The 20,909-nt window shown below is 44.6% G+C and overlaps 1 pseudogene; it reads right to left on the reverse strand.

Annotated features, from left to right (window-relative positions):
* Positions 1-8,164: 8,164 nt before the first annotated feature.
* LOC119785214 lies at positions 8,165-19,996 on the reverse strand (annotated as a pseudogene).
* Positions 19,997-20,909: the final 913 nt, after the last annotated feature.

Consider the following 20,909-nt stretch of genomic DNA (forward strand, 5'->3'; position numbering starts at 1 on the left):
GCCAACTTAGCCCCGCGGCCATGATCCATAGAGGGTAAGAGGCCCCAAGGGGTCAGGCCAACATGGCCCCGCGGCCATGATCCATAGACGGTCAGAGGCCCCAAGGGGCCAGGCCAACTTGGCCCCGCGGCCACAATCCATAGACGGTCAGAGGCCCCAAGGGGCCAGGCCAACTTGGCCCCGTGGCCACGATCCATAGAGGGTCAGAGGCCCCAGGGGGCCAGGTCAACTTGGCCCCGCGGCCACGATCCATAGACGGTCAGAGGCCCCAAGGGGCCAGGCCAACTTGGCCCCGCGGCCACGGCCCACAGAAGGCCAGAGGCCCCAAAGGGCCAGGCCAACTTGGCCCCGCGGCCGCAAGCCACAGAAGGCCAGAGGCCCCAAGGGGTCAGGCCAACTTGGCCCCGCGGCCATGATCCATAGAGGGTAAGAGGCCCCAAGGGGTCAGGCCAACATGGCCCCGCGGCCATGATCCATAGACGGTCAGAGGCCCCAAGGGGCCAGGCCAACTTGGCCCCGCTGCCACGACCCACAGAAGGCCATAGGCCCCAAAGGGCCAGGCCAACTTGGCCCCGCGGCCACGACCCACAGAGGGCCTGAGGTCCTAAGGGGTCGGGCCAACTTAGCCCCGCGGCCATGATCCATAGAGGGTAAGAGGCCCCAAGGGGTCAGGCCAACATGGCCCCGCGGCCATGATCCATAGACGGTCAGAGGCCCCAAGGGGCCAGGCCAACATGGCCCCGCGGCCATGATCCATAGACGGTCAGAGGCCCCAAGGGGCCAGGCCAACTTGGCCCCGCGGCCACGATCCATAGACGGTCAGAGGCCCCAAGGGGCCAGGCCAACTTGGCCCCGCGGCCATGATCCATAGAGGGTCAGAGGCCCCAGGGGGCCAGGTCAACTTGGCCCCGCGGCCACGATCCATAGACGGTCAGAGGCCCCAAGGGGTCAGGCCAACTTGGCCCCGCGGCCACGACCCACAGAAGGCCAGAGGCCCCAAAGGGCCAGGCCAACTTGGCCCCGCGGCCGCAAGCCACAGAAGGCCAGAGGCCCCAAGGGGCCAGGTCAACTTGGCCCCGCGGCCACGACCCACAGAGGGCCTGAGGTCCTAAGGGGTCAGGCCAACTTGGCCCCGCGGCCATGATCCATAGAGGGTAAGAGGCCCCAAGGGGTCAGGCCAACATGGCCCCGCGGCCATGATCCATAGAGGGTAAGAGGCCCCAAGGGGTCAGGCCAACATGGCCCCGCGGCCATGATCCATAGACGGTCAGAGGCCCCAAGGGGCCAGGCCAACTTGGCCCCGCGGCCACGATCCATAGAGGGTCAGAGGCCCCAGGGGGCCAGGTCAACTTGGCCCCGTGGCCACGATCCATAGACGGTCAGAGGCCCCAAGGGGCCAGGCCAACATGGCCCCGCGGCCATGATCCATAGACGGTCAGAGGCCCCAAGGGGCCAGGCCAACTTGGCCCCGCGGCCACGATCCATAGACGGTCAGAGGCCCCAAGGGGCCAGGCCAACTTGGCCCCGCGGCCATGATCCATAGAGGGTCAGAGGCCCCAGGGGGCCAGGTCAACTTGGCCCCGCGGCCACGATCCATAGACGGTCAGAGGCCCCAAGGGGTCAGGCCAACTTGGCCCCGCGGCCACGACCCACAGAAGGCCAGAGGCCCCAAAGGGCCAGGCCAACTTGGCCCCGCGGCCGCAAGCCACAGAAGGCCAGAGGCCCCAAGGGGCCAGGTCAACTTGGCCCCGCGGCCACGACCCACAGAGGGCCTGAGGTCCTAAGGGGTCAGGCCAACTTGGCCCCGCGGCCATGATCCATAGAGGGTAAGAGGCCCCAAGGGGTCAGGCCAACATGGCCCCGCGGCCATGATCCATAGAGGGTAAGAGGCCCCAAGGGGTCAGGCCAACATGGCCCCGCGGCCATGATCCATAGACGGTCAGAGGCCCCAAGGGGCCAGGCCAACTTGGCCCCGCGGCCACGATCCATAGAGGGTCAGAGGCCCCAGGGGGCCAGGTCAACTTGGCCCCGTGGCCACGATCCATAGACGGTCAGAGGCCCCAAGGGGCCAGGCCAACTTGGCCCCGCGGCCATGATCCATAGAGGGTCAGAGGCCCCAGGGGGCCAAGTCAACTTGGCCCCGCGGCCACGATCCATAGACGGTCAGAGGCCCCAAGGGGTCAGGCCAACTTGGCCCCGCGGCCACGACCCACAGAAGGCCAGAGGCCCCAAAGGGCCAGGCCAACTTGGCCCCACGGCCGCAAGCCACAGAAGGCCAGAGGCCCCAAGGGGCCAGGTCAACTTGGCCCCGCGGCCACGACCCACAGAGGGCCTGAGGTCCTAAGGGGTCAGATCAACTTGGCCCCGCGGCCATGATCCATAGAGGGTAAGAGGCCCCAAGGGGTCAGGCCAACATGGCCCCGCGGCCATGATCCATAGAGGGTAAGAGGCCCCAAGGGGTCAGGCCAACATGGCCCCGCGGCCATGATCCATAGACGGTCAGAGGCCCCAAGGGGCCAGGCCAACTTGGCCCCGCGGCCACGATCCATAGAGGGTCAGAGGCCCCAGGGGGCCAGGTCAACTTGGCCCCGCGGCCACGATCCATAGACAGTCAGAGGCCCCAAGGGGCCAGGCCAACTTGGCCCGGATCCATAGAGGGTCAGAGGGCCCAAGGGGCCAGGCCAACTTGGCCCCGCGGCCACGACCCACAGAGGCCCCAAGGGGCCAGGCAAAATTGGCCCCGCGGCCATGATCCACAGAGGGCCAGAGGCTCTCAATCATTATTATCAAAGCTAATTCTCAAATTGGATGGATCACACAACCTCACTCACATATTCTTTATCAATTATTAAAGGTTGTTTCTGAATTTTGATCACAGAACTTAATGCAAATATTCTTGATTGATTTACAAAGCTCATTCTCAAATTTTGATTACAAAACCTTACTCTGACAAATTATCATTATCAAAAAGCTCTATCTCGAATTTGGATCACAGAATCTCACTCAAGTATTCTTAGCTGTGCCCCTCCCCCATCGAGTCTTTCATAAACCGGTCTGTTCTTTTAGAATCTCCTCATTTGGTATTTTGAACTTGTGAGAGACTGCTCCAAATTTGGTTTCCTTTCCCTCAGTTCAGACTCAGAGATAATTTAAAATCATTCAACAAGAAGTTTAACGCGTGCACACACACACACACACACACACACACACTTGAGTTGAGCATTACTTGGAAATTCTTATATTTTCCATTTTGCTGTTACTATCAGCATCTTCCCATTTTGTCCTTTTCTTTCGAAAAAGTCTACAGTCTGACATTTGTCACTGCTCTCAGTTAATAACTTTTTGGTCTTTGACCCATTTTGTCATTTTCTCGATTCAATCGTCACTGACCACTCTCTCCTGTCTGGCAGACATCATTGCTGCCATCATAGCTAGCAAGCTGCCTGCAGATAGCAACATTTTGGTGTCCTTTGTGAAAATATTTAGATAGAAGACAAAAGTGCACAAAGTTGTACAATTAGTATCTTTTCAAAATATTTGTTTCACTGTCAGTGTGATTGACCGACTTTGCCGCTAGATTTCGTGTCTTTTGGCCATACCTAGCTAGCGACTAAAAACATCATTTAGCGACTTTTTGGTTGTGAAGATAAGTGTTAAAAGCAGATCTGCCTGTTGGTCTTCCCACATTTTGCCATTTGGTACTTTGCACTCTTGTTGGTCACTCCAAGGCATTTGTCCCTGCCTTCAGCTAGTCACTTGGCTCTTTTGGAATATATTTCACTGTAATTGGCTCTCTCTCTCTTTCTCCTCAGTACAAATCAGTCTGTTCCCTTGCCATTTAGACATTTTCTTGATTCGATCATCACTGACCACTCTGCTCTCCTGCTGTCTATCAGACGAATCAGTTGATTCTCTGCTCTCAATTGTCTATGCTAGTAAGCTGTTATTCTCTGCCTTGGAGTGTTGATGCTGGGTTGCTAGTTTTCTAAATCACCTCACACACTTGAAGGAAGCAGCACCGATCATAAACACACAAACAAACTCACACACACACACACACACAGACACATTGTTGGTTTATCTGTTGTGATAGGCAAAGAGCCAATGTGCAAAGAAAGAAGGGAAATATGGATCATAAACGTTTAAGTGGAGGAGCTAGGAAAAAAATTCAGCAAGAAAAGAAAAAAAAGGAATCAGTTTTACTTGAGAGTGTTCCAAATATCTCCAGCTTCTTCAGTACAATGCCATCTGCTGAAAGCAATTCTATAAATGCTACTGCAAATTCAGCTAAGGTTAGCAATGCACCTGAGCTAGCATGTAGCTCCCAAGATCCTGAGACCACTACAAGTGTAGACACTGAACCAAATGCTTCTGATGCTTATGATTCAACCAATTCAGCAGTAGCCAGTTGCTCGGATGAATGTGAGGTCACTGCACCTCTGGACAGCATAGAAAATGAGCTGAATCTTTCTTCAACACCATCTACAGTGACAACTCTACCTAGCGATCCCGCTAAATGGGCTGAGACCCTAGCTGAGTCAATGAAGGAAGTTCTTATTCAAAGAGGTGCAAAATCATTTCACAACCGTCACAGCCATTATCCAGCTTCTGTGAGGAACAGTGGGCTAGGAGGCAAATCCCGATGCCTAAACAATGAACATTTTACTTCACACTTGCCCAATGGACAACGAGTACAAAGAGAGTGGCTGATGTACTCTCCCTCTACTGGTAATGTTTACTGCTTTGCATGCAAACTGTTTTCCCCAAAAACGCATTCTTTTGTGACAGGCTATTGTGATTGGAAACACTCAGAAAGATTTGGTGAACATGAGTGAAGTGCTGAGCACATAACCTGCATGCAAGCAGTCTTGAACCGCGCCAAACGTGCCACAGTTGATGCAGACCTGTTCAAACAGTTTCAGGCAGAGAGCAGCTATTGGAGGCAGGTGTTACAAAGAGTTGTTGCAGTCATTAAATTCCTTGCAGAAAGGGGCCTTGCATTTAGGGGTAAAAATGAATCGTTAGGGTCTCCTCTCAATGGGAACTACCTTGGTATTCTGGAGGTCCTGGCTGAATTTGATCCCTTTCTAAAGGATCACATCAGAAAGTTTGGGCAGATGGGTCGAGGTAATACCTCATATCTGTCCTCCACCATTTGTGAGGAATTCATTGAATTGATGGGTGCAAAAACCAAACAGGCTATAGCAGATGAACTGCAAGCAAGCAAATACTACTCTATCATTGTGGATTCAACCCCAGATTTATCTCATGTGGACCAATTGACATTCATATTCCGTTTTGTTAGCAAAGAGGGCAGTGTTGTTGAACGCTTTGTGGGTTTTGAGCCCATTACTAGCCATACAGGTGAAAGTGTCGCTAACTGTGTCATGTCTGTGTTGGAAAATCTAGGGTTAGAGCTGTCAAATTGCAGGGGGCAGGCTTATGATAATGCCAGCAACATGTCAGGGAGGTATAATGGGTTGCAGGCTCACTTAAAGAAAAGCAACCCATTAATACACTATATTCCATGTGCAGCTCACTCTTTGAATTTGGTGGGAGTCAACAGCATTGACAGATGTGGAAATGAAGTCTCTAAGTGTTTTGACTTGATTCAGTCTATTTACAACTTCACAACTGCATCCACACACCGATGGGACAGGGTATTTGGCAATTCCAACATAGATCTCACACTTAAAGCTTTATCCAACACGCGTTGGAGTTGCCGTGCAGAATCTACCAAAGCACTGTGGCAGAACTACAGTAAAATAAAAGCAGCACTACAGGTTATTTCCACTGATGACACAGAGAAACGAGACACACGAACTGAAGCTGACAGTCTAGTGCGGAAGCTGGATTCACTTGAGATGACCTTCATGGCAGGCTTTTGGGACACTGTTCTGTCCAGATTTCAGGCCACAAGTCTGCAACTTCAAAAAGCAGACATGGACCTTGGTACAGCAGTTAGATTGCTTGAATCTCTGCGCACCTTTGTTCTCTCCCAAAGAGATCTATTTGATAATTTTTAGCAGAAAGCCTTAAACATGTTGGTTGCACCCCATCTTACAGGGCTGAACGGAAGAGGAAACGTAAAAAGTTTGCTGATGAATCAGCATCCCCAGATGTTGTGCTTGAGGGAAGGCAACTGTTTCAAATAGAGACATTTATTGCCTCTATTGATCAACTGAGTTCAAGCCTTAATCACCGTCTGGAGGCCTACAAACATCTGAACAATTTGTTCAGTGTCCTTTTCTCTTTGGATACAGAGTCCAATGCTTCAGTCCTTCACAAGGCCAAGATTCTCACTGAATCATACCCATCTGACCTCAATGAAAGTCTTGGACAGGAGCTTATACAGTTCAAATCTTTTATACAGCTCAACAACACTGATGAGGAGAGGACCCCTTCAGGACTGCTCAAAACAGTAATACATTTTGGACTACAGCCTACGTTTCCTAATACATACATTGCGCTACAGATTTTTCTCACTCTACCGGTCAGTAACTGTGAGGGAGAACGTTCATTCTCTCTTTTGTCAAGAGTAAAAAATGAGCTGCGCACAAGAATGACTCAGAAAAGATTAAATGCATTATCTCTAATGGCAATTGAGAGTGAGCTGACAAGAGAGTTGGACTTCAATGATGTGGTGGATGATTTTGCAAAATTGAAAGCACGAAAGAAACCCCTTGCTTAAAGGTGCACTGTGTAAGATTTTTAGGTTATTTCCAGAATTCACCCATTCACTGATTGTTAGGCTACCTGTTTTCACCTGTTTTCATGAATACTTACCACCACCATAAAATTCTAAGTATCCATTATGACTTGGAGAATTGCACTTTCGCCATTTCTGGGAATTTTCTGGATTGTGAAGATAGGATTGACTTTAGGCAGAAGCTTGGTGCTTTCTCTGGCAAACTGAACCTCAAGCTTCATTCTCTGCAGCTTTGCATTCTTGTGCAGACTTTCATCCACAAGGAACTTTTCAACTTCCCCACTATCGTGAAGGGGCCATCAAAAGATTTCAGTGTGTCCAGCATGTCTAGTCTCTTACTCTCCTTTCTTTGAGCCATCTCTTGTTTCTCATCTGCCCTACTCTCGAATTTTGCCTTCATGAATTTACTCCAGTTGAGTTCAACCTCCCTTTTTGCTTGTGCTGCTGCCTTGAAACCTCGGAAGCTCCTGGCACTTCTGTAAAATTATTGACCTATTGACTGCGTTCAGTGTGCCCAACTTCTTCAGTTTGTAGTCCACCTTGCCACATTGTCTCTCCATCCCAATGTTGTGCACAGGGGTGCCATCAATGTTACTAGCCTGTTCACTGACAGGGTCCATTGGGAAGGTCTCCTCATCCATCCTCTGCCTGGCCAGGACAGTCTTCAGATGGGGCAGCATGAGATCTGTCAGCTGCTTCACTTCATCCAAGTATTCGGCAGCCACGTCTGACACTGAGTTCAGGACATGTCCAGTGCCTGTCCAGCCACTATAGCATTCTTGGAAATGGGCTATCTTGACCTGCATGCAGCCCTTGTACCATGAACTGGCCTACACCTTTCTTTGTGGTGCTCTCCGATGCATGTTATCATTTTACCTTTCTCCTTCTCCTCAAGCTTAACCACAAATAGATACAGACTTTGAGCCTCAATTTGCTGCACAGCTGCCGTTATGCCAAAGTGTTTTCCTAAGATATTATTTTATTTTTAATGATAGAAGGGAGGAAAAGGGGGCAAAAATCATGTCCGATTTAGTTTTTTGGGTGGGGTGGGGGGTTTATTTCATGATAGCTACCAACTTCCAATACATAATATCTCTCAAATGACCCAATGCACCATCACTGAAGTGGGCATAATCATTTTCCAAAATGTTTATTTTTAGGCCATTTATCCCCTCCCCCTGTGTCTGTGTGAAACCTGTGCTTGTCAGTGTCTGTGTGGTATACCTAATAGTGTGTGTGCAGTATGTGCACTCTTCTGTACAGGACAGTGTGCATGTCTGTTCACAGTATACAGTATTTCTTGCATAGTGCGTGCGTGTGTGTGCGCCCGCACGCGCGGGGGGTTGAGGGGTCAAGACCATGTCAGGCCCAGGGGGCCAAAATTTCTTAATCCGCCCCTGAAAGTAATAATAAACATCAGACTTTTATGGTTGTTTGCAGACAAAACATCAGAAGGTTCAGGAGGGGTGGATCCTACAAAAACAAATTCTATTTAAATTACCTGAGAACAATAATTTGTCCAAAGTTGAAGTCCATGTCATTGACCTTCGCTATAAATAAGGCTGCCACTTCTTCATAGAGAGCAGCACCATCCATGTTCATCGTGGCACCCATAGGGAGCATGAAGCGCGTCACTCGTTTGTCCATGTTGTGATTTTCCTCCATACAATGGAGAGTAACAGGCAAAGTTGCAGAGCTGTTGAAAAGCACATTAAATGTAGTATTTTGCTTTGTTAAAGGTAATTTAATTTCCATTGATTACAGTGTTAATTATTAACCTAGATGAAGTCCCAAAGGCAGTGCTGAGAGCCTGAAGGATCCCTCCATAAAACCTCAAGGGATTCTTCCTTGTGACTATAAAATAGATCAGCGGCAGAGTGAAGCAGCCGTGGATGATCAGCCCAGTGATCACAGTGACAGTGTAAATGGCTACACCATGACCTAACTCCGCTGTGTTTGTCATTTTAACAACTTGCCCCGTTATAAAGGGAGGTGTTACACAAATGAAGATGCAATTAATTTTCCAAACTTTAGATGGAGCCACAGAAACGTTTAAAGGCAAGGTTAAGTGTGTTTCCATCAGATCATCTAAAACAAAACAGCTACATAGGAAATTGAGCTATCAATCCCAGTTTAAGCTACATAAAAAGTGATTGCTTGGAGTTATATATATTGGTTTATCAATAGTCTCCCATTCTTACCAGATGGCTATATTAACAAGAAGCATAATGGCTTGATTTGTGCAGATAAAGAAATCCCGCAGCAGTTTTCCTCTGTCCCCATACTGCTTAAGATGAGGCCAAAGGCGATGGAAAACATCCACAGACCCAAAACATTGATACCGTCTGAGGATCCTGCCATTGGTGCTAAACAGTAGATAACAAGTAAAATATTAATCATGAATCAATAATACATACAACAACAGTATAAGGAATGTATGGCGAGATAGAAATGGGAATAATCCCAGATTTTTTTGTCAGGATTTGGTGTTGGATTGAGGACCCAAAAGCAGAGGCAAGTAGGCAGAGGTGAATTTAGGTGGGTTTAATGAGGTTTACAGGTACGGACGCAGGAATCAAAGATCCAACAAAAATAACAACGAACCAGAACCAAGGAGACATCAGGGGAAACCAAACTCTAGGAGCCAGGGAGAGACGAGGTAAGCAGACAGACGTTAGACGAGGATCCAGCAAACAGGAACTGAAGAGGGAAGGCTTTTAAAGGGGACAGAGACAAAGAGAGGGCTAACGAGAGGATTGAAAACAGGTGAGGACAGAGCAGAAAACAGAGCTAGGGAAAGAGGACACAAGAGGGCAGCAGAGGACAACAAATGGAAAACCAAGACTGTGACATTTGTAACATAGGGACTCACGGTTTGTAGACATATCCGTTGCTCCTACTGGATTTCCTGTAGAATTACTACTTGGATTAACTGTTAAGTACTAAGTAAAGAGTTCAGAAGCAAAATATTAGCACTTAGCAATAACTCATGTGTGAAAGAAATTATAAAGTCTCAGCTTAACTGATTTTACTTTTCTGAAACAAGCTTCCACCAGATTTGACGGGAACAGGTTTCTGTAAAATAGAAAATGCAGGGAATGATTTTTTTTCTAAAATATGAATTGACATAAATGGTTATGAAGTGCCTTATGCAGACCTGATCAGATCCAGGAAAGCATCCACGCTCTGTACAGCCTCTGCTTTAGAAGCAGAGGACTCAGAATCATGCTTAGATGATTTGCCCGGTTGGATGAGAACAGCCAGGGAAATGCCAGTGAAGGCAGCAACAACGGTTGTTGCCAAGTAATAGATGAGGGTGCGAAGCCCAATTTTCCCACAGTCCTTTACATCAACATTTGACAAGCCTAAAATGTAAAACAGTGGTCATGAACTATGGGCAAGAATGTTTTATATTCCTTTCTTCCTTCTTCTACTTGGATGTTCTAAGTCATCACATTTAAATTTCAGACAAAGTTACACAAACTTTTTCAAGTGAGCCCATTTATTAATAAGAAAACAAAAAGCTTAAAAAAAAAACTAAAAAAAACTTGAGTCTACTATTAAGAATTTAAGTGACCTGATTTTAATCATAGCATCTCAATCAGGTTAGTAAATTATGACATGTCATCCAGATCCTGAGTTTTTGTATGATTCTCTTTTCATGTCTAAACCTTGTGTTTTTATTAATAAGGAATATTTGATTTATACTAATCTGTATAATAACATAATATGTATAATCCCCTGCCATACTACCCTACTAAAGTATTTAAACCCTGAAGCATGTCTGCATTTTGTGACATTATGACCAAAAATGTATTTTACCTGAATGTCATGTGACCAACATCACATAACGTAACCGACCTGAAAACAACTCCCTTCTGTGAAAACGCCACAAGCTTGGCACATCTGGAAACTAGATTTTTACAGATTAACTTTTTCTAAATTTTTCAATTTTCAAATTTCTCGACATATAGTCCTTTAGCTTGTTTTAGTTTTTATTAGGCGTTTAAAACACATGATTATAATCTAAAATACTATTGTAAGTATGTATGTATGTTTATGGCCATTGTTCTGCCAGACAGTGATCCTTCACGCCAGACAAAATTTTTGTTAAGCCTCTAACATGTTTTTTCTACGGGATCGTCCTGCATTTAGCTCTATTTGACACCTCATTAACTCTGACAAACATGATTGTTTCTGCTGGAGTAAAACATATTTGCAGCTTAGCTGTCTCAACATGGCTTAAGGCAATGTTATAACAAGACTCTTAATCTTTTTCTAAACAATACCTTAGGAGAGCCAGATCTTTACATTTTGTTCTGTTGTGCCAAAGCAAAGGAAGAACGCATTTTTTTCCTTCATACCTTTGTCCTTTTCCCTTTGTCCCCTTTGTCCTACAACTATATAATATCTGTGCGCATGTATCACATGCAACCTTTGCAGGTTGCATTGTTGACATGAAAAAAAAAATGAATAGTGTGAAAATAATGTTGAAAATCAAAACGATTGTTATGCTTTATGTCACTTCACAAAAGATGTCACTCACTATGCTAAACTTGCCGTTAGATTCTCAGAATTAAACCTTGTGAGCATTTTCACACTTCCCAAGCTTTTGACTGAGTCTACTTAGCCCTTGTTTCCATAACATATTAAAATAGGTCCTTTAATGACATAAAGTCAGTCTGACCTGCAATGACACTTGAAACGATAAGTGGGAGCACCATCATCTGCGAAACTCTCAGCAGCAGCTCTCCAGGAAAAGTTAAATATTTTATGTCTCGCTCAGACATGTTAATGTGTCGCAAAGCAAAACCAAGTCCAATTCCTAACAATACAGACATAAATCAGTGGGATTAAACAAAAAAATAAATAAAATCAGAATTCATGGAACCCCAGAAAATCGGGAGACTTCTTATCTACGCCAACAGCAGCCATTGTGAGAATGATAAGAATATTCCTCTTGAGAAGAATCATGATATCAAATCCTCCCCTAATTGAATTAACTTCATCCAAAAGCTGAGAACATCTTTCCTTATATTGCTTTTCTTCAGGTTTTTCAACCTCAACTGACTCTACTTCAGGCATAGTGTCAGAGCTCTGAAGTATCAATACCTGCAGGGTTGCAGAAAAAAGAAGAAAATTAATAATCCAGTTTTTTCTTGTGCTTTAATTAATATATTAGTCTTCAAAAGATGAAAAACTGTGACTAGAAGTCAAAACAAGATTTTAATTTCCCTTTAAATAATAGGTAAAGAGTTTTACCTATGTTAAGAAATCCTTGATCTGTTTGTCTGGTTGGAGGTGGCAAAACAGGCAGCAGATTGACTTACTACTGGGGGGGAAAAAACAGACATGGCCAATTTTACTGTTACAACCTGAGAAAAAAATATTACCCGCAGCTGAGGTAATGAGTGATTTATACTTAGGGAGAGCAGTCACACCTGCTTACTGTATCAGCACAGATTTAGAAATAAACCATCTATAAGCACAGTTCAGGCAAGACAAGCATAAATGAATTAAATTAAATAAAATACCTAGATTTCTCCAACAGACTGAAAAATACTATTTACCGTAAACTCTGCCTTTTAACATGTCATAAAAACTTGGAAACAGGTTGTATTCTTTAGTGGCAGGTTAAAGTTCATTTCTTTTCTTCATGGACATGTTTTACAAAGTAAGCTGTAATGATACAAAGGTCAGATTTATACTATATCCTGAAAAAGTACTCCTTACCACTTGAAGTTTTTTTACATAATGTAATGCCAAAGTTGCAAAGTTGTTTAATATGCAATGATTGTAACCTTCTGCATTTTGGGTCCTTCTCCAAAAATATTAATGAGAGCATCACCTCCTCATGATCACTGAGTCCTGTTGCTGTTCTATCAGCATAATTTCTATTTCAGAGGGGGCCCAATCTCAGACATTCTGGTTTAACAGTCCAGTCCTAGAATGTCCCCAAGAGCTGCAGTCCCAGAGGTCAGGGATCCAGAACAGACGGGAACAGACAGAACAGGCAGGAACAGACAGAACAGGCAGGATCCAGATCAGGCAGGAACAGAAACAGGTGGCAGGATCCAGACTTCCAGGCATCCACAGACTCCCAGGAGGGTTCAGAGTCTGACTGGGAACAGAAGCATGACCAGGTGGTCACGCACAGGAGCAGACAAGATCAAGTGCAGACAGGCAGGCTCAGTGGAAGAGGGTAGCCGAGACAGGACGTAGGAACCGGAACTTGAAGCAGGACTTTAAACTGGTCTCCTCCCTGGAGCCAGGCTTACTGGATAAAAACTGAACCTCCCCCCATAATGAGCCAAAAACCCAGAGGACTCCGCTGGGGAGGAACAGTGAACGATCAGGACACGAGACAAACACAAAAACCCTCTTTCCAATGGCTGCTAGGATCCAGGACATGAACCAAGGAACAAAACTAACAGACAGGCTAACAGAAAGACAAGTAATGATCTGGCACTGCTCAGGCTGAACTGAATACAGGTGCTGGTCATAAAATTAGAATATCATGAAAAAGTAGATTGATTTCAGTAATTCCATTTAAAAAGTGAAACTTGTATATTATATTCATACATTACATACAAACTCATATATTTCAGATGTTTATTTTGTTTAATTTTGATGATTACAAATGACAACAAATGAAAATCTCAAATTCATCATATCAGAAAATTAGAATATTGTGAAAAGGTTCAAAATTGATGGCCCCTGGTGCCACACTCTAATCAGCTAATTAACTCAAACCACCTGCAAAAGCCTTTAAATGGTCTTTCAGTCTAGTTCTATAGGCTACACAATCATGGGGAAGACTGCTGACTTGACAGTTGTCCAAAAGACGACCATCGACACCTTGCACAAGGAGGGCAAGACACAAAAGGTCATCGCTAAAGAGGCTGGCTGTTCACAGAGCTCAGTGTCCAAGCACATTAATAGAGAGGCGAAGGGAAGGAAAAGATGTGGTCGAAAAAAGTGTACAAGCAAGAGAGATAACCGCACCCTGGAGAGGATTGTGAAACAAAACCCATTCAAAAATGTGGGGGAGATTCACAAAGAGTGGACTGCAGCTGGAGTGAGTGCTTCAAGAACCACCACACACAGACGTATGAAAGACATGGGTTTCTGCTGTCGCATTCCTTGTGTCAAGCCACTCTTGAACCACAGACAGCGTCAGAAGCGTCTTGCCTGGGCTAAAGAGAAACAGGACTGGACTGCTGGTGAGTGGTCCAAAGTCATGTTCTCTGATGAAAGTAAATTTTGCATTTCCTTTGGAAATCAAGGTCCCAGAGTCTGGAGGAAAAGAAGAGAGGCACTTCATCCACGTTGCTTGAAGTCCAGTGTAAAGTTTCCACAGTCAGTGATGGTTTGGGGTGCCATGTCATCTGCTGGTGTTGGTCCATTGTGTTTTCTGAGGTCCAGGGTCAACGCAGCCACATACCAGGAAGTTTTAGAGCACTTCATGCTTCCTGCAGCTGACCAACTTTTTGGAGATGCAGATTTCATTTTCCAACAGGACTTGGCACCTGCACACAGTGCCAAAGCTACCAGTACCTGGTTGAAGGACCATGGTATCCCTGTTCTTAATTGGCCAGCAAACTCTCCTGACCTTAACCCCATAGAAAATCTATGGGGTATTGTGAAGAAGAAGATACAATACACCAGACCCAACAATTCAGAAGAGCTAAAAGCCACTATTAGAGCAACCTGGGCTATCATAACACCTGAGCAGTGCCACAGACTGATCGACTCCATGCCACGCCGCATTGCTGCAGTAATACAGGCCAAAGGAGGCCCAACTAAATACTGAGTGCTGTACATACTTTTCAGTTGGCCAACATTTCTATAAATCCTTTGCTTTTATTGGTCTTCAGTAATATTCTAATTTTCTGATATGATGAATTTGAGATTTTCATTTGTTGTCATTTGTAATCATCAAAATTAAACAAAATAAACATCTGAAATATATGAGTTTGTATGTAATGTATGAATATAATATACAAGTTTCACTTTTTAAATGGAATTACTGAAATCAATCTACTTTTTCATGATATTCTAATTTTATGACCAGCACCTGTATAAACCAAGGAAACAGGTGAGAGGAATAAATTATAATTGAGGCAGGGAGGGAAAAACTACAGGTGAAAGGAATGACTAATTAAGGGAGAGCAAACAGGCCAGATCATGACAAGATTCAATATATATTTAGGTTAGGATTGTAGGGTGACAAAATATCAAAGTTCAAGGACTATGGATATTTTTGCCAGGTACTTGTCTTTGAAATGACAAATGTTACCCACAGTTTTCTCCCTTTGAACATGCTAATATGATGCATTTTAGATATATATTTTTTGTATCACTATTTCAATTAGGTTAATTTTGATATATATTTAAAAACATATACTAATTCAGTTTGGGAAACTAGTGAAGCAAATAGCAGCATTATTCTAAGTAAAAATGTATGTTTGCACTCGTAACAGCCTACAATCTATATCGTTAAAAGAAAAAGCAAAAACAGAAGCCGACTAAAGTCCAAAGGAAACTCCTGCATTGGTGTTGATAACTAGAGTGAAAAAAAAAATCATGCCTTGCTGATGTTACTTTTTTCTTTTTCTCTTTTTCCTGTTCAAGTGATTTAAGCCGGGCATACTCTGTACGATTTTTTCGATCGTTGTATGTAGCTACAGTTCACACTGTACGACGAAACCGCAGGGCTTAAAAGTTCACAGTTAAAGATGCATGTTCTCACACTGTGACCCGACGCTCTTATGGGATCTACCTGCTCACAATGTACATCAAAAACCAGTGTTGGGCACGTTACTTTGAAAAAGTAATTAGTTATAGTTACTAGTTACTTCTCCCAAAAAGTAACAGAGTTACTAACTGATTTACTCCACAATAAAAGTAACTAGTTACTAGTAAAAGTAACTATTGCGTTACTTTTGCGTTTCTCGCCCCCGTAACCCTCACCACCCAGCCCCCACCTTCTCGCTGTGTGTTTCAAAGCCAGCTGAATAGAGTGGACGACAAAGACAAGAACCTGCAGAGAGTTTTGCATTTATTGCAACTCAATGTAAATGACATCAGGGGGGAACGCGATGTGAAGTTTTTTAACAGGGCATTCAGATCTGGTGAGTATATGAAATTAATGACTGGGGATGTCTAATTCTGAAATCCTGTGTGTTTGGGTTGTTATAGATACTGCAACATCTATCTATCCATCTATCTATCTAGATCTATACTCTGCGTGTGACATAAAATATGGATCTCCATCCCTGCCACAAAGGCCATCAAATAATGTTTAAAATAAAAAATACAGTAGGTTGAGAAGGCAGAGTATCCATCCATCCATCCATCCATCCATCCATCCATCCATCCATCCATCCATCCATCCATCCATCCATCCATCCATCCATCCATCCATCCATCCATCCATCCATCCATCCATCCATCCATCCATCCATATTTCTCCCTTTCTCCATATAGGCTATCATTTCTGGCTGTTGTCAGGTTAATCATTTGATCGTTCCCGCTCTCCTTAGTTCTCCTGTGGCGCGAGCACAGGGCGACTGTTGCGCGCCTTTAGCGAGCATGCGCGTTTCCTGTCGCTTGCGCGGTGACTCGTGCTGCCTGCGCTGTGCGGAGATGCAGGGGAAACTGTATCTGATGGGGAAACGCAGCTCGACGTAACACCTGTATTTCCATCAGGAAAACGCTGTTTTGCTGCTGGAGTCATCCTCACTCTCCATCTCTCTGTGTGTGCTGTACGTTAACACCCGCCAGCGGAAACACCCACCTACCCAACTGACAGACGGAATCTCACTATACATCAGCCAATCTCACCCACCCCTCTCTCATGACAAGGCGCGCACCTCTGGATGACCTAAAAAATAATCTTTAATATCTCTTAAACAAAAGTAGCACAAACAATATTTTTTTCTGCACAAATCTGCACTAACGTTGCACTAACCATTCAGTCTATGTGCAGATTTTTTTTACGTGGGTTGGGTGTCAGAGTCACGCAGCTGCGCACGAGTCCTATCATGAAAAAAGGTTCATTGTGCGACCTGAGTAACGTGCAGTAATGGGGTGTCTGCAATGGTAACTGCGTTATAGTTACAGTCAAAGTAATTAGTTAGATTACTCGTTACTAAAACAAGGTAACGGCGTTAGTAACGCCGTTACTTTCAACGCCGTTAGGCCCATCACTGTCAAAAACCCACGTCGGAATCAGCTCTGCTGTGAGATGGCGCTACTGGGACTAGTCTATGCGGAAGCCAAACAAGTAGAAGGGGAATATGAATGTCACTAGAGGGAAACACGCTAACTTTTGCAAAAATGCAATTTCTAAAATTTTGTGAGCTGAAAGCCCTAAAAAGAAAAGGGGACAACATATTTGTACAAAAACATAGCTGAGCAAACATGGCTGCTAAGGTCTGTCAATTTTACAGAAACATTTCACCTGACCTCCGCCATGAGGAAGAAGAAGAAGAAACATTGTTTGCACTTGCACACTGGATGATTTGCCATGACGGCTGGCTGAATTTCAAACATGTTTGATTTTCTCCCGACCTCACGATTCCTGATCGGGAGTTGGTTGTGAGTGGCCGATCTCCCCTCGTTACCCCCTGTATACTACAGGAAGCACATCGCAAGATCTGACTGAAAGTTGGCTGAATCAGGGTAATCAGAATCAAAGTCTGACATGTGATCAGGCTCAGGTGTTTGTTGCGTATTTGAGGGTGTTTCAAACTGGACTCTGGATGCTGATTGGATTATGAGGTGCTGGGGTTGAATGCTACTTGGCTGCCTTACAGATGGATAAGTCCTCGATTGCCTGAGGGTAAGTGATCGGGAATATTCAGTTAAACTTCCGGTAGCCTTCATAAACTGTCACTTTTTCCATCATACACATTATTTAAAAACATATCCAAATCCATCAATCCATTTTCTCCCGCTTAGTCCTTGTCAGGGTTGCGGTGGGGCTGGTGCCTATCTCCAGCAGTATACGGGCAAGAGGCAGGGCATGCCCCAGGACAGGTCGCCAGTCTGTCACAGGGCAACACAGGGACATACAACCATGTACACACACACACTCACACCTATGGACAATTTACAGTAGCCAATTAACCTAACAGTCATATTTTTGGACTGTGGGAGTGTCAGGTCTAAGCACCTAAAACATCATACATACATACAGGGAAAGAAAGAAGGCACAGAGACAATTAATTTAGTTTTACTCGCGAGGAGAGTAGGAAGAGACTGCGGAGTTTACAAATCTCCAACCCACTCTGCGGTCCCAGCGTTCTTCTCGCTATTTATTGGAATCAGTGGTCCCTGGTTACAACAGCTAGAGATGAGAAACAACATGAGGAATTCAGACTTGCAGTCTCAGTAAACATCTTATATCCTATATCAGGGTTCAGTCAAAGATTAAGCTGTTGAAGCTGTTCACCAAAGTTCAGCAGCTTGAGTGCTGCTTGTAAATCAACCACAACCTCCCCAAAAGCAAATCTACAAATCACAGTATACTTCAGAAAAGATGGCTATGAACACATGCACATTGCACACAGCTTTGTGCATTATAACACTACACAGATACATTTATATACAATTATTCTAACAGGGAGGAAGCCGGAGTACCTGGAAAGAACCCACACATGCACGGGGAGAACATGCAAGCTCCATGCAGAAACACCCGGGCTGTCTTGCTGCAAGGCAACAGCGCTACCCACTGCTTCACCGTGTATTCAAATTGGATAGTTAAATTATTGTTGGCCTCAGTCTTTTTGACAATGTAATGCAAAGAGCTTCAGTGAAATTAACTTCTTTTATTTAGAATTTAGTCAGATTTTAGTCAGCAAGATTCTTGCTTAGACTAAAAGAATATGGAAATATCACAATCCAAAAAATGAACCCTTTCCTCCCCCACATTTTACTCTCCGAGTAACACCACAAATATGCACTGTGCAGCAGGTGAAAACTAAATACAACAACTTACTTCAAAATTGTAGCTCTAATTTATGGGATGCCACCAGGGGCATAAATAAGAATTAACACCCGTAGACACATATGAAATTAAAGTCTTATACATACAGTACTATACTGAAGACCTTGCACAATCACCAGTGAAAATCTCTCACATAAACTAGTGAAAACATTTACCTCCTATATAACCTAATTGATCTCTATTTATTCACTGGATTGCAAATAGTCCGAAAAAAGTGAAGTCATCTACCTCCATCTTGTTAGTCCCCACGCCCATTTTTTTTTATTCTCATGTCATTTTTTTCATTTATGTCTGTTATGACTCCAGTCTGTATTTTTGTGTTTTTGTCTTCCTTCCTCCACCAGGCGGCGTCTGGTTCTGATTCTCCTCTTCACACACCTGCAAGGGGTTACCTCGTCAACAGAATGTTCTTAAGCTGCTGACTGCCACTACCTCGACGCCAGAGTGTTTGCCAGTTTGGGGTACCCTAGCCAAGCTGAGTTTTGCTGAGTAAAACTGAGTTTTTGTCAATCTGAGTCTTAGCATTGTTTTTTTGTCTTTGCCTCTCGGCAGGGGAACATCCTGCAAATTTTTCGGACCTTCTCTCCCTGGAAGGATCAACTGAGCTTCAAACTGAGCTGAGGAAACAAACCGGAGGTTTGGATCCACTTTTCCCCAAGGAAACGTTTGAGCTTCTCACTGAGCAAGGGATTCATCTGCACAACAGTCCGTCAAGTAACGCAGGAAATCCGAGTGGCAGTCCGCCTTTCTCTGTTTATCTACAAGCAACCGCATTCTGGGTAAACCTGTCCGTCCTCCACCGTACTAGACAAACACCGGAACACATTCCTCACCTACTGGAGTCTAAGGGTCAACCTAATCTCTGGAAACGTGAGTCTGCCAACCTTTTCTCCTTTTCAAGTTCAAGAATCAATTCTCCCACTGAACCTGAACTAACCACAGTGTCTTCCCCTCACCTTTCAGTTCCGGTTGAGCAGTGTTCAGAGCAACACCGGAATCTCCACAAAACTTCTCAATAAACCTGTTAAACTTTTTCCCTTGTCTCTCTGGACTGGTTTATCTGCATGTGGGTCCCTGCTCTTGATAAAATCATGACAGAGAAATCTTTTTTATTTGTCATTTCCCTGCTAAATGAAATATGAAGAAGAAAGATAACTGTGGGTGTCTGGGGGGTTTGCAGTTTTTCACTTCACCTTCAGATGGTGCCATGGGGACATTGTTGGCTGGGCGTTCTTGCGGGTGTCCTTCACTACTGGGTTTCCATCAAGCTCCATTAAGAGGACTACTAGAGGAGTCTGCAGCTGGTATTTTGTCACCTGAGTGTTAATCTTAGTGACAACTATATCCCAGATTCAACAAGCTTTGCTTGTTGAACCTTACCCACTTTGTTTCTTTGCTCCCTCCAAGGGTTTTCTGCTTGGGACAGTTAATTCCATATCAGTACGTTGGCTCACTTCCTTTCATCTCCCACAAATCTTTTGTAAAGAACAGTTTTTTTTTGCCTCCTAGCTCTTTCCAAGGTGTCTCCAACTTCCTCCTTTGTCCGCCCCCCCACCATTCTCCTTGGTCCTGAAACACCTCCATCTGTATATCTGACATCATCTACTTTCTCAGAACTTGACCTGCTGGACTCCACTAACTCCCCCGTGGCATTCTGTAGACCCCCTTGGTCCTTGAGGTCTGCTGTGCTGCAGGTTTTCAATGTTTCTGGGTTTCATTTTCATTAGTTCAACAAGTTCCTTTTAATCAGCTATCGATGGGAATCGGCTGTGTTAAAGGGGAATTTAGTTTTTTTTTTACATTTGGCCCTTGATTTTATGTTATTACATGATGTTCTACTCACCCATATAAGTTTTGTGTCATATGGAGCCGTTCTGAAGATATTCTGTTAGGTTATATCCAAGTAACGTCTTCCTATGAGAAAACAACTTGAAGGTACAAACTGAATTGTTCATAATTTATCATTTATGGTACGCCAGCATTCATAACATGTAGGCGAATCACGGTCCCCCAGACATCCGCGGATATATTTTTTATATTTATATCTTTCAAAAACAAAGCGGCACGTGTATAACGGAATATCTTCAGAACAGCTCCAAATGACACAAAACTCATATGGGTGAGTAGAACATGATGTAATAATGTAACATTAAGGGCAAAATGTAAACAAAAAAATGGTGTTCCCCT

This window comes from Cyprinodon tularosa, unplaced genomic scaffold (genome assembly GCF_016077235.1).
Source record: "Cyprinodon tularosa strain WSP-4 unplaced genomic scaffold, ASM1607723v1 ctg243, whole genome shotgun sequence".
In the NCBI taxonomy this organism is placed as follows: domain Eukaryota; kingdom Metazoa; phylum Chordata; class Actinopteri; order Cyprinodontiformes; family Cyprinodontidae; genus Cyprinodon; species Cyprinodon tularosa.